The following is a 12,749-nucleotide window of genomic DNA, read 5'->3' on the forward strand; positions in this document are numbered from 1 at the left end:
ATGTGGCAGCCCAGCGTTCCTCAAAGCCCTTCCCAGCGCTCCCATTGGCTGGGGACTGTGAGAAACTCCAACAAGCCCAAGACCCACACATTCATATGGAGATTTTGGGGTATAAATACAGGGCCGAGGCAGAGGAGAGGCAGCACAGATCCAACTGGCTCTTCACTGAGACTATCAACTGAGCAGGACAGCCTGACTCCACAGCTATGGCACCCACTGTTTTTGGACAAATGAGCTACTCTAAGGAACACCTGACTCCTACTCATAAGGTAAACACTATTTCTGCAAAGTTATATCTGCCTTTTTGCATAGTGTACACATGATATAAAAAAAAATTCAGAATGTTCAAGTTGACTAAACCTTTTTCTTCTCTTTTGCCCTTTTCAGCTGAGAAAGCCAATGGTGGAGAAACTGCGTCGGGATCGCATCAACACCAGCATCGAGCAGCTGAAGTCCCTGCTGGGCCCCGAGTTCCTCAGGCAGCAGCCCGACTCCAAGCAGGAGAAGGCGGACATCTTGGAGATGGCCGTCTCCTATCTGAGAGGCTGGCAGCAGCAGAAGCATCAGGCCGGGACCTCCGGCCCGATGGCAGCCGGCGACGGTTACTCCCGCTGTGTGCAGGAAGCCATCGGCTTCCTGTCCCAGTGCGAAGTGCAGAGCCAGTCCCACGGCCGGCTGCTCAGACACTTCCAGGGCCTGCAGGCCTCCAGCAGGACCGGCCAGACTCCCTGCAGCCTCTCCCCCCCCGGCTCACCAGTCCACCCAGTCAGCTCCAACAAGGGTGTGAGTCCAGCCAGCTGCCTGCTCTGGAGGCCCTGGTAGAGCGGAGGCACCTTCACCTCCACACAAACAGAACCAAGTCTGTGAACGTCATGGACAGAAAGTTGAAGACTGACAGAGTTTCTTTTGCATTAGCAAGAGATTCTATGTTGCTGAGTGTTCACCGGTGTGAAGAAAAGGCACAGTGTGCCAGTATTCCTTTGGAAGAACTGAAATGAGATGATTCAGGTTATACTGAATATGTACACTATGTGTATGCACGTTACACACTTTTTAATAAGAGTGTTACTCTGTGATACTGTTGATTGTTCCTGTGGGAAAAAGCGGATCCTGAAATTATGTTTGTTTTGCAAATGCTCCTGAATTCGTCTGCTGTTTTATGACCCACATTGGGTTGAAATTATTTTGGTGTCTGAGACACTGTTTGAGTTATGTGTTCAAACTATAGTTTTGATATCTAGTATCACTGCCTGATACATTGCATCAACTTGATGTTATGAATCAACAACATCCCATAGTGGATCCAATGGATCTATTTTTACTGTAAATCCTATTATGATTATACTTCAATATGACTATTATGTAACCATTATTTGGCTTATGTGTTAAGGAATATTATTGATAGCATTCTAACTGTCGATAATTATTCAGTTGTAATGTTCAAAATGGATGTTTTCTGCATCTTCTAATTAATACCTTTTATAAAGGAATTTTGTTTTGTCAACTTAAGTCTTTGTTAAAAGAATCTAATTTCTTCATTGAGAAGAATGCCTTTGAACATATGAAAAATAAATGGAAAACTTCAAATGAAGTTTTGCAAAAGTAAACAACTTTGGTGTTTTTTCTATCTCTTTCTGTCAGCAGTAGTACTTTCCACAACACACTACATTAAGACTTCACACATTTACATACAGACATTCACACCTGAGGGTTTCTCAGTGCTTCACTCAACACTGCAGCCTCACTGTAGTTCCTTGCTCAATGGAACAGCGGCAGTAGTGTTTTGAAGGAGGGCAGAAAGGTTTGATTCCTGTAGCAGACAGTGTGTGTCCAGCATCTACGTGTCTGGGCCAAGTGTCCTCTAGCAAGGCACTGAACTGCTGCCAGCTCACTCAGTTTAGTCACTCTGTGTATGACAGCAGCTAAAAGATTAAAATTTAAATGTAAATCCCTCTGGTTAACACTTAAATTTGGCCAGTTTGTCAGAGAATTATAACTGCCTACTTCTCTAACATCTAGGCTTCCACTGCCCCAAGTCATCACGTTAACAATTTGAAAAACTGGTATAAATATATTAGGATTTTTGACCTAATCATACCTTAAAGTCAGCAATGCGACTTTAAGGTATGATTGACGCGACGATGATGCAACTCACTAGAGAAATGAAGGAGGAAAGGAGGCAAAGGCCACTTAACTTCACCTAGGTCTTTGGGAGGACGATTTTATCCAAAACACCTTGAGTGGACACATTTTTAGTGTGAGTGGACCCAGTGGGAACTTAACCACTAACCCTGGCAATGTTAGTGTCACACTCTACCCGTCTGTCTCTACTTTTGTGAATATAAAAAACTAGGTAGTAAATAATTACTTTCTTACAATCAAGCAGAAGGTTAATCAGTATAAATTTGTGTTGTCACGTGTATTGATGTTTTCAGTGTACTTAGTGGACATTTGTCTTTTTTTAGTGTGATTCATCTTGATGGACTTAGCTGATTTTCAACAGAATATGTGCTCATACGCTAAGCCTGATATGCTTTAATGGTCAGAAACATAATTAATGCCATTCGCGAAATATTTTGAGGTAACTGCAGGTACATGTAGATTCGTTTCTTTGCTGTATTTGCTGCTGCAATGACCCAATTTCCCCACAGGGATCATTAAAGTTTCATCTTATCTTATCTTATCTTATCATTTTGGTGCATAAGTGTAAAGGAAGTCCAAAACACCGAAGTATGAAAACACCGAGCACAAACACTGCTACGTGTCACCATGCCCCATTTCTGTTGTTGTGGCACTGACAGGCTGTCTAGTGCCTGAATTGTATCACGAGTGTTACAAAAAAGTCTTTCACAACTATTTGTCTTTGCAAAAGTTGTGGAGACTCTGTTATGCCTGGGAGTTTCTCAGGGTCTAGTTGGCTAGGCCAGATGGTCTGGCTGAGGGTGCCCCCCCTCCACCCCCCCACCCCCCCTACACACCCACCCCCCTTCAACAAGAGATCAAACACCGTAGCTAATGTGATGTGTAACAAGACACACTTCTATTGTCCCCGTCTAGGGGCCGATGAATAGGCCCAGAGTGTGGGAAACGGGAGATACCACACTCACAGAGAGATGGCTGACGGGAAGCCGCTCCGCTCTGCCACAGGTCCGACTTTCTGCCCAAGACTTTATGGCAGGAATTCAGCTCGCTCAGTCTGTCGGTGGGTGGGTGACTCGTCTTCACACACACTTGTAGACAAAGGCCCCCAGCAGCCACCCAAACTTTTTGAAGGGGGCCACAAATTCACACACACACATGCCCACAATGCAACAGAGAGGATAGATAATATAAACAGATATGGAAGTTACTTGGCGGTAACTGAATTTTCAATGGAAGGAAATAACATGAATAAAGAGGGAGATATGTTTACCAAGGTATGATCTATGACACAATTTGATAAATCATAAACAAATACTACAAATGAAAAGCAAGGGAAAAAAACATGACAAATTTGAAATATCTGATGGTGCATGTGTCTTCCTTCAACTTTAATGTGGCTCCATCTCAGTCAAAACCTTACTGGAAGTGTAAAGCATCAAATCTGACTTCCAAAAATATCAGCAAGTCACTTAACAGTAACAAAACTCCCCAAATGGACAAATCAAACGTTAAATCAAAAGAGTTAACGTAGACCAAAGCCAGACAGTCTTGGCTCTAGTGCCAGTGTGTGAGGCCAGTTGACTTGATTTTTCCCAGATGGACCGGGACACAGAGTTTCTGTTTGTCCTGCAACAAAGGATCAATTAACATTCCCAGCGGAGCATTGAGGAGCGGCATGGCTTTTGTAGCTCATTTACCCTGATGTTGGGGACTGGTGGGAAAGCGGGGAGACGGGGCTACTCACACTGCGCCCACAAGGCCGGCTTCACATCTGGGACCGCAGAGGCATGCTGCCAGCCCGGCCATAATGCCATTAACTTGACACTAACTTGACACAGTTCATTTACAGAAAAGGGCCTGTAGACCCTCGAGGGAGGGGAGCCAAGAGCTGGAGGTAAAATGTTGGCTACACTATAGCAGCAGCCAACACAGTGTGTGACTAAAAACAACTATAATACAAATATAATATGTGCATTCATATAGTTATACATTTAACCGTATGTTCAAATCTTCAGGAAACATACACATAAATGTAAAGTTTTGGACCTTAGCAAGATATTTATTACTTGTAAAAAGTGAGACTGTTGCAAAACTATTTGATAACAAAGTATTAAAACGTATAATACAAAATTATAAAAACGTACAAAATTGTAATACTTTTTAATGGTAAACTAAGTCCTGGGTTGACAAAATTATCATTTTACAGACTGATTCCTCTCTAGTTAGACATACTGCATGATGGACATTTGGTCATATTTTTCTCCAAAATGTTTTGTTTTGGAAGTGAACTCTTCAAATGTAGGACTACTGCCATATTTTGACTGATCTGATGGGACTCAGTAGAGTTAGGCTACACTATCTAAGTGTTACAGGTGTCAATCATGTTCGCCATGACAACAACTTCCTCCAATTTTTTCCCCAGTCTCAAACACAGCATGGTAGACACTGGCACTTCTGATGAAGCCAATTTGAGAGTGCATTAATGGATAAGTAATATAAGCAATAATAAATAGGCCTAGCAATATCTATTATCCAGGCCCAATTAAACCCTGTCAGTTCCCATTATGTAGGCTGCTTCATCAGGAAAATGCAGTTCTATGCTTCGGTGATTCCAACTTTTTTTTTTAATTACAACTAGTTTCTTTTTTCTGTTATGTATTTATTTATAGTAAGCCTGTGCATGTGCTGTGCTGTTATTGCAGAATATAGCCAGCGCACTTGGACAGATCCCCTGTTTGTGAAGCAGTGAATTCATGTTAGTTTGTCAAACTGCGTCCGCCCTACATTCCCATTAATAAGCCAACAGTGTCAGCAGTGTCTCCAGCGGGCTGAGTTTTCCCACACTCAGTGTCCAGTCAGTGGGAAAGCCTGGATTATCGCCAGCCAGAGCGATGGCACAATGGCATAATGGCATAATAACCCGCCTGTCAGTCAGCGTGGAGAGCTGCGTGCCGGGAGCGGGACAGGAATGTGGAGGATGCTCGGCAGCAGCCGGAGCTGATCCCTCCCGAGACGCCACACTTCTCCAGTCTTCAAAGAAAACACACTTCTTCAGGCGGCGGTGTGTTTCTGGGCAGCTTCCCGCTGGCTCACCCGTGCTGCAAAAACTGTTTTCAAAAAAATGTTTCAACAGACTCCCCAAAATGTATTTGTGCATGCAAATATTGGCCACACATAATATATTTCGCATGAATGTCATCTACTTGTGCAAACACATTTTTGTCCATTTGTTTATGCGCACGCACGCATAATCCAGTTTAAAGCACAATAAATTCATTTGCATGGTGATATTACACGCTCATGTCCTTGATTGGTTTGAATCATTCTGCGAAACAACGAACTAAAGTAAGACTAAGTAAATTTCTGTTTTTTTAAGTGAATGTGAGACAACAAGGATGGCAGGATGCATGCGTAAACACTTGGAAACATTTGTCGCCTCCGCACGGGTCTTTGATGTGATGTGCGCCTGCAGGAACATGCGCCACTTGTCGGCTTTCACACCTGAGTCACGAGTCACCAGCAGCCTTTTGATAGCAGTGTTTTCCCTCACATTATAACAGTGTTTTTCCTCAGATGACTCCTGTCGGAAATACTATGAAGCCTACAGGCTTTAGGGTGACAGCGGACACCGATCCTACTGTTCATGAAGCAACAGGTGGAAAGTGAGTTTGGCCTGTTGAACTTCTCATTAAGGCTCATTAAGCTGCATAAAGTTAAACTGCTTCTACCCTACAACATTGTTGAATCTGGTGTGGTTGACCTTGTACCTGCTTCTGCCCTCCATCATATTAAGAAAGAAAGAAATCTCTCCTTACATTTGGTTATCATTCTAAACACGATTTAATTGTTATGAGCCTATGACCAAAATGCTCTGCAATTGCAAAGAGTCAATTAATCTTCTTTAAACTGCAACTCTATGTATCCAAATGCTTTGGTGCGATGCAATGCTTTTAGGAGGAAAGTATGTTTCTTTGAAGAGAAAATGAAAGGCTTCCTGTTAAGCTATATTGTTTTATTGCTGTGTAGCATTTGGCCCCTTGAAACCTTTTATATCTCTCCTTAATTGCTGATGCCCCTCCTTTGAAGATTCTCACCTCTTGTGTGTGTCATTTGGTTTACATCTAGACCAGTCTAATTTTTTAGTTCAAATTGATTATCAGTCTATATGACAGAATCTGTGATGACCTCTGGGTAATGTGTTAATTACCTGTTGCTTATCTTGGGAAACATTCCACGCACAGACTACTTGCCCTCTGAGTTATTGATGTGTCTCCCATTGTTGTGCTGGGTGTCCCACTGCTCTCAGAGTGTGGGAACCCCAGCCTCGCCTCAGCCACATGGCTTTGTTATGCTAATCTGTCACTATAAAATGGGGAGCAGCTCCTCCAGTGGGATCAGAGCTCACACTGTCGTCCAGAAGGAGCAGGTCACTTCACCTCCACAGACATGGCTCCCTGCTCCACCAGCTACTCCTCCATGCACCACATCAGGATCCCTGAGAGAGACAACATCAAAGTGAGTATCAGCTGGGATTGAGACATTTTGCATCAGCTGCTACAAATATCTGATTGTATTTGTGTATTGATGATTTGAATCACAAACTTACCCGGCTGCCTCCTCTTCCCCCAGTTAAGAAAACCCCTTGTGGAGAAAATGCGCAGAGATCGCATCAACAGCTGCATCGAGCAGCTCAAGCTCATCCTGGAGAAGGAGTTCCACAAGCAGGAGCCCAACGCCAAGCTGGAGAAAGCCGACATCCTGGAGATGACGGTGAGCTTCCTGAGGCAGCAGCTGCGGCCCGGCCTCTCTCAGAGGGACTACAGCCAAGGCTACTCCCAGTGCTGGAGGGAGTCGGTGCAGTTCCTCTCCGTCGACTCCGTCTCTCCTCTGCAGGGCCTCCGGCAGCAGGAGCAGCAGAGAGCCGGCAGCTCCTCCCCAGGCTCCTCCGCCCTCAGGCCCACCGCGCTGCAGGACAGCAGCAGTAAAGGCCCGGTCTGGAGGCCTTGGTAGAGACTCTGACACACAGAAACTCCAAAACCCTGAGGGGACGACACTCTCCCTCACTACGTAGGAAATACATATTTCCAACCTGCTGATTCTTGGTGGGTTTCCTTATTGTCTCATCACATTGATGGACAAGTAGCAATACTGAAAGAGAAGGCTCTCACTTTTTTTTTGAAGATGGTCCTGCCTGGACTTTGAATCACATCCGATATTTTGCTTTTCCTTTGCGTTTAAGAACTGGAACTTGATTTGGAGTGATGATCTTTTTGTGAAATCTTGGAGCTATTGTGAAATGATTGTTTACTCCAGTGGAGTTCATGTTTGGATTGCTTGATGTAACAGTATCTACTGTATTTTACTGACAGCTGCTTTTGAGAATATTTCTCTTCTGTTTCTGTTCTGAATTAACTATATTCCACATGTTTAAATTTATGGCTGATTGCTCATGTGTGTTTGTGTGTGTGTGTGTGTGTGTGTGTGTGTGTGTGTGTGTTTGTGTGTGTGTGTGTGTGGGTGGTTGTGTGTGTGTGGGGGTGGGGGACATGGGTGTGCATGTTCACATTTTTGTAATGGCATGTTGCTATTTCTGTGTTGCTATCACATTTACGCTCTTAAAACTTGTTTGTAACGTTTGTATGACAATTAATAATAAAAAGCTACAATCATTAAAACATCCTGCTGACTACTTTCCCTTCATGATCCAGGAGAGAATAATATAGTGTTATAGAGCACTCCTAAAGCCTGTCTTTATAATTAATTGATGTTGCAAATAAAGAAAAAGTTCACAGGTTCACATGTACTCAACCATGAAATAGAATAAAAAGTAAAATACCAGTATCTTACACTTTTTAGCTGAATTTCTTCATAAAACCCTGTTTTTAGTTCATTTCTCATTGCATGTCATGTTATTATTTTGGACAAGGTCACATTTACACCTATGAATTCCAACACAGACATTTAACCTGTGATTCAAACCTTACTTATCACGGAACTTGCTACCATTTATTCAAATTATTATTATTACCGCTGAGGGAGAATATACGCATATGTGCACACACTTGGCCAACTGAGCATGCATTTGTTAATTTTTTTCTCTTGTGTTGAGTGACCTCAGTGGTAATAATAATAATTTGAAAGGAAGACATTTGATAAGAATGGTTTGAGTGACAGGAGAATTCAAAGGTGTAAATATGAATATATTGTATATTACAGTAACCAAAAATCACCCAGATGACAGGCACTTCCTTGAACAAACATCACATGACCTCATCCAAAATTAACCAACAACCAACAAGCCATGCAATGGGAAAATAACTAAAGATAACACACACACACACACACACACACACACACACACACACGCACACACACACACCCACACACACACACACACACACACACACATGCTTTGATACTTGTAGTTTTGTACTCAGCACCGCCAAGTCATATTCCTTACATGGAGTTTACCTGGCTATTAAAGCTTGTTCATGATTGTTTGTATTGTATAAGCATTATATGCATGAGTCACACAACATTTAGTGAAAATTCAGAATATGTTTTTTATTAACAACTAATGAGGCCATGGCCAACAAACCAAGATATCGCTTCATATTTTGGGGTTGAGAGAAACAAGATTGTGTTCATCTGAATAGTACAATTATGGCATAAAGAGTTATAAGCATGTATTTCTCCTCGTGCAGTACATGGTCATATAACTGCATAGCACATAGTATTCAAAATACGTGGCATTCAGTTTTAGTAAGGCTGTGAATATAATGCACAGCATCCACAAATGGACTGTTACACAGATGAACTACTGACCTTTGGTATTTGTCAAATACTTCCTTCCTTTATAATAGGCAAATCAGTCACAGCAGACATGATCAATAAACAACTCTAGTTTCCAATACAATTTGAAAGAAATTTATAAATTCACTAGACAACTTTGAACAGCTTCACATAATGAATACATGTTTGATTACCAACATTGTTAGTGTAACATAATGAAACAAAACTTATAATAATCCTCAATGTGAGGACTGAACATTGCAGTATAATGTCACTCTAAAGAGCTTTTGTTGCACACTTGTGGTGAAAGATCTCCTTCTGATAAAGAGCATAGAATACCTAATACATATCTTCTCATCAATATGACGAAACAATAAAATCACTCAATTACTGAGCAGGATGGAAATGTATATTTCCTACGTAGTGAGGGAGCGTGTCGTCCCCTCAGGGTTTTGGAGTTTCTGTGTGTCAGAGTCTCTACCAAGGCCTCCAGACCGGGCCTTTACTGCCGCTGTCCTGCAGCGCGGTGGGCCTGAGGGCGGAGGAGCCTGGGGAGGAGCTGCCGGCTCTCTGCTGCTCCTGCTGCCGGAGGCCCTGCAGAGGAGAGACGGAGTCGACGGAGAGGAACTGCACCGACTCCCTCCAGCACTGGGAGTAGCCTTGGCTGTAGTCCCTCTGAGAGAGGCCGGGCCGCAGCTGCTGCCTCAGGAAGCTCACCGTCATCTCCAGGATGTCGGCTTTCTCCAGCTTGGCGTTGGGCTCCTGCTTGTGGAACTCCTTCTCCAGGATGAGCTTGAGCTGCTCGATGCAGCTGTTGATGCGATCTCTGCGCATTTTCTCCACAAGGGGTTTTCTTAACTGGGGGAAGAGGAGGCAGCCGGGTAAGTTTGTGATTCAAATCACCGATACACAAATACAATCAGATATTTGTAGCAGCTGACGCAAAATGTTTCAATCCCAGCTGATACTCACTTTGATGTTGTCTCTCTCAGGGATCCTGATGTGGTGCATGGAGGAGTAGCTGGTGGAGCAGGGAGCCATGTCTGTGGAGGTGAAGTGACCTGCTCCTTCTGGACGACAGTGTGAGCTCTGATCCCACTGGAGGAGCTGCTCCCCATTTTATAGTGACAGATTAGCATAACAAAGCCATGTGGCTGAGGCGAGGCTGGGGTTCCCACACTCTGAGAGCAGTGGGACACCCAGCACAACAATGGGAGACACATCAATAACTCAGAGGTGAACTGGCCACAGGCTGACCGGCGCAGATAAAACCCGTTTCAAGATATAGATCAGACTGAGAATAATATCCTGTCAATCTCTGATCAGTGGCTGTTCCTTATCTCTTCCACTCCAATTAAACCAGGGATTCAGAGAGCGGCTCCTGATGTGGATCAAATTAATATTTTAATAGGGGATTTCATTCTGCAGTGGCCTCCGGGGAAAAACCATTAATAGTAAGAAGTGTGTTCTTAGAGATTTGATTCCCATAGCACACTCATGAAAGATTATAGTGAAATTATGCAAAAATACTATCATTTAGGACCTGGACATTACTTTGACACACATTATAATAATTTGGATAATTAAACATTTTGCATGTTTTTCCGCTTCAGATTCTCTGCTCAAGATTTCCATTTTTTCATTTTTATCTTTGCTAGTACAAACTTACATTTGCCTTTATGTTTAGTTGCCTTCTAATATCACAATCACAAATGAAAGGTTTCACTTGAAATTAGATGATCACCCTTTGAAAAATGCCACACAGATTGTGATTACTGACATGACAATAACATTCATTATGGAATATCATTGACGTTATTAGCAATAACTTCCACTCCACTGCACCTGCAGGAGCTCACGTGACTTAAACAGCCTCTAGAGGGCGCTTTGTTGAAGCCAGAGCAAGAAAAAAGTACCTTCTATAAACTATACACTTCTGCCTGTCCAGCTGAAAAGTGTAATGGGGTAAACATGATTCTGCATTCCACAAAAAAAAAATTTATTTGTTAGAAATTGAAGATCTTGGGCATCTTGAGTGTCCTGAGGTCGTCTTTTTGAGTGAATTTTGACCATATATATTTTGTTTTGAGCTGGAAATCTTATTCTTTCCTACCACGTTACCTTAGTTTAAAACACAAATAACCTTATTCCCGACCACAATCCCCTCCAGAGGAAAGTTGAGCAGAGCTGGTTAAGGCCTGTGGATTCAGCCACATGTTTCAACATATTGAGTGATGAATATAAAGTTTCCAAAATGAAATGGACATAGAGTATTGTGAAATGAGACTCGTGAAATCTTCCCACTGGCCCTCATTGTGTTCCTTTGGGTGCCTGCAGTAAAACTCCCGCTTGTTCACCCATGGCACACTTCTATTGTTGACTGCAGGGTTTAAGCTGTGAGTGGACAGAGAGACTGTGGGAAAGCCAAGCTCGGACTCTACTCACACATCTACTGGTCAATAGGCTGACCTCCTGCCACAAAAGGCCCTTTCATCCCTGCTCTCAAACAACAGCCAACCGCAACCCTGTGTGACTGTGTGTGTGTGTGTGTGTGTGAGATTGTGTGTGAGTGTGTGAGTGTGTGTGTGCTTGCACATGCACACACTCAGACACAGGCAAAGCCAATTGTGCATTTATTTGATATGTGATGAGATATTACGTCATGCTGCAATTATGAAACATTTTTTTGTGACCTCGCCATCTGCCCCTCAGTTGTGGAATCTCACACTCACACCGACATTTCTGCACTACAAAAATTCTTTATGTTTACTCTAATGTTAAAATCTTAAAATCATATTTTTCTACAACAACTTGTTCAAAGATTTTTCTTGATTATTATCTTGATAATCTTGATACTAGAATGATCTCTTTTTTTAAGATACTGTCACAAAAAATTCTTGAAACGAGTGAAACTTCATCAGAAAGTGAACGTGAAATTACCTCACCCCATTGGCAGATTTCTTCAATTGTTTTAGGATTCTAAAACATTATTGATTCTGGAATCAATATTAGTGTTACAGTCCATGGCGCACATCCCATCACTGTGATAGAAAATAAGCGCTCCTACAGCCACAGCACTCACAACTGTAGCTGAGTGCTGCCTCCTTGTTTTGTGTTTTGTCTTGTTTCTGTGTTTAAAATACATTTCAGGTGCTAATATTTATTTGAAGCAATATAAAATTTAGTTTTACATTGAATATTTTGGTTTATGCATGGATACAAGGAATATGTGCCTGAAGGCTGAAATGATAATCTGAGTTTTGTAAATGTGAAATACTGATGATTTTGACAACGCTGTTGATGGAATATGATTATGTAACTTTCATTATTTGATGAATATGCTTAATAACGTAAAAAGGACTCATGCCTGTTCATTTGCTTGTCTGTTATATAACACACACACCAGTTTAGATCTGGATTGAATTTAAGAGCAAAAAACTGGAAGCCAAAATATAACAAATAAGTAATAAAAAACATAAATAGAGTCAAATATCTCCAAAGAGTATTGCTTCTGTCTTCTGTCTGCCCTCTGACTCACATCACAGGAAGTGCCTTTAACAATTATATCAATTCACATGGGCATTTTCTGTGATATACATCAGCAACCTCAACCATGTTAATTATTTAAAGGAAAACCTAAATGGATCTACACTGAGCTGCATAGCCACAGTTTTATCACATTCAGACACCAGCGATCTGCCATGAAATTTACAGTGAGATGTGTAATTATTTTAAAACAAATGATCAGAGGATGACTGGAGGGGAAAGTTAACTTTTATTTTTTCATATAGTGCAGCAGGCAGCCTGGTGGTTAG

General features: G+C 42.2%; 3 pseudogenes; 2 read left to right on the forward strand and 1 right to left on the reverse strand.

Annotated features, from left to right (window-relative positions):
• LOC139664420 (transcription factor HES-5-like) lies at window positions 1–822 on the forward strand (annotated as a pseudogene).
• Window positions 823–6,490: 5,668 nt separating this feature from the next.
• LOC139664424 (transcription factor HES-5-like) lies at window positions 6,491–7,152 on the forward strand (annotated as a pseudogene).
• A 2,259-nt stretch (window positions 7,153–9,411) lies between these two features.
• LOC139664430 (transcription factor HES-5-like) lies at window positions 9,412–10,073 on the reverse strand (annotated as a pseudogene).
• Between the last annotated feature and the right edge of the window lie 2,676 nt (window positions 10,074–12,749).

This window comes from Centroberyx affinis, unplaced genomic scaffold (genome assembly GCF_046629955.1).
Source record: "Centroberyx affinis isolate AG114_WGS23_722 - 3 ecotype Tasmania unplaced genomic scaffold, CSIRO-AGI_Caff_v1 ptg004275l_1, whole genome shotgun sequence".
Taxonomy (NCBI): domain Eukaryota; kingdom Metazoa; phylum Chordata; class Actinopteri; order Beryciformes; family Berycidae; genus Centroberyx; species Centroberyx affinis.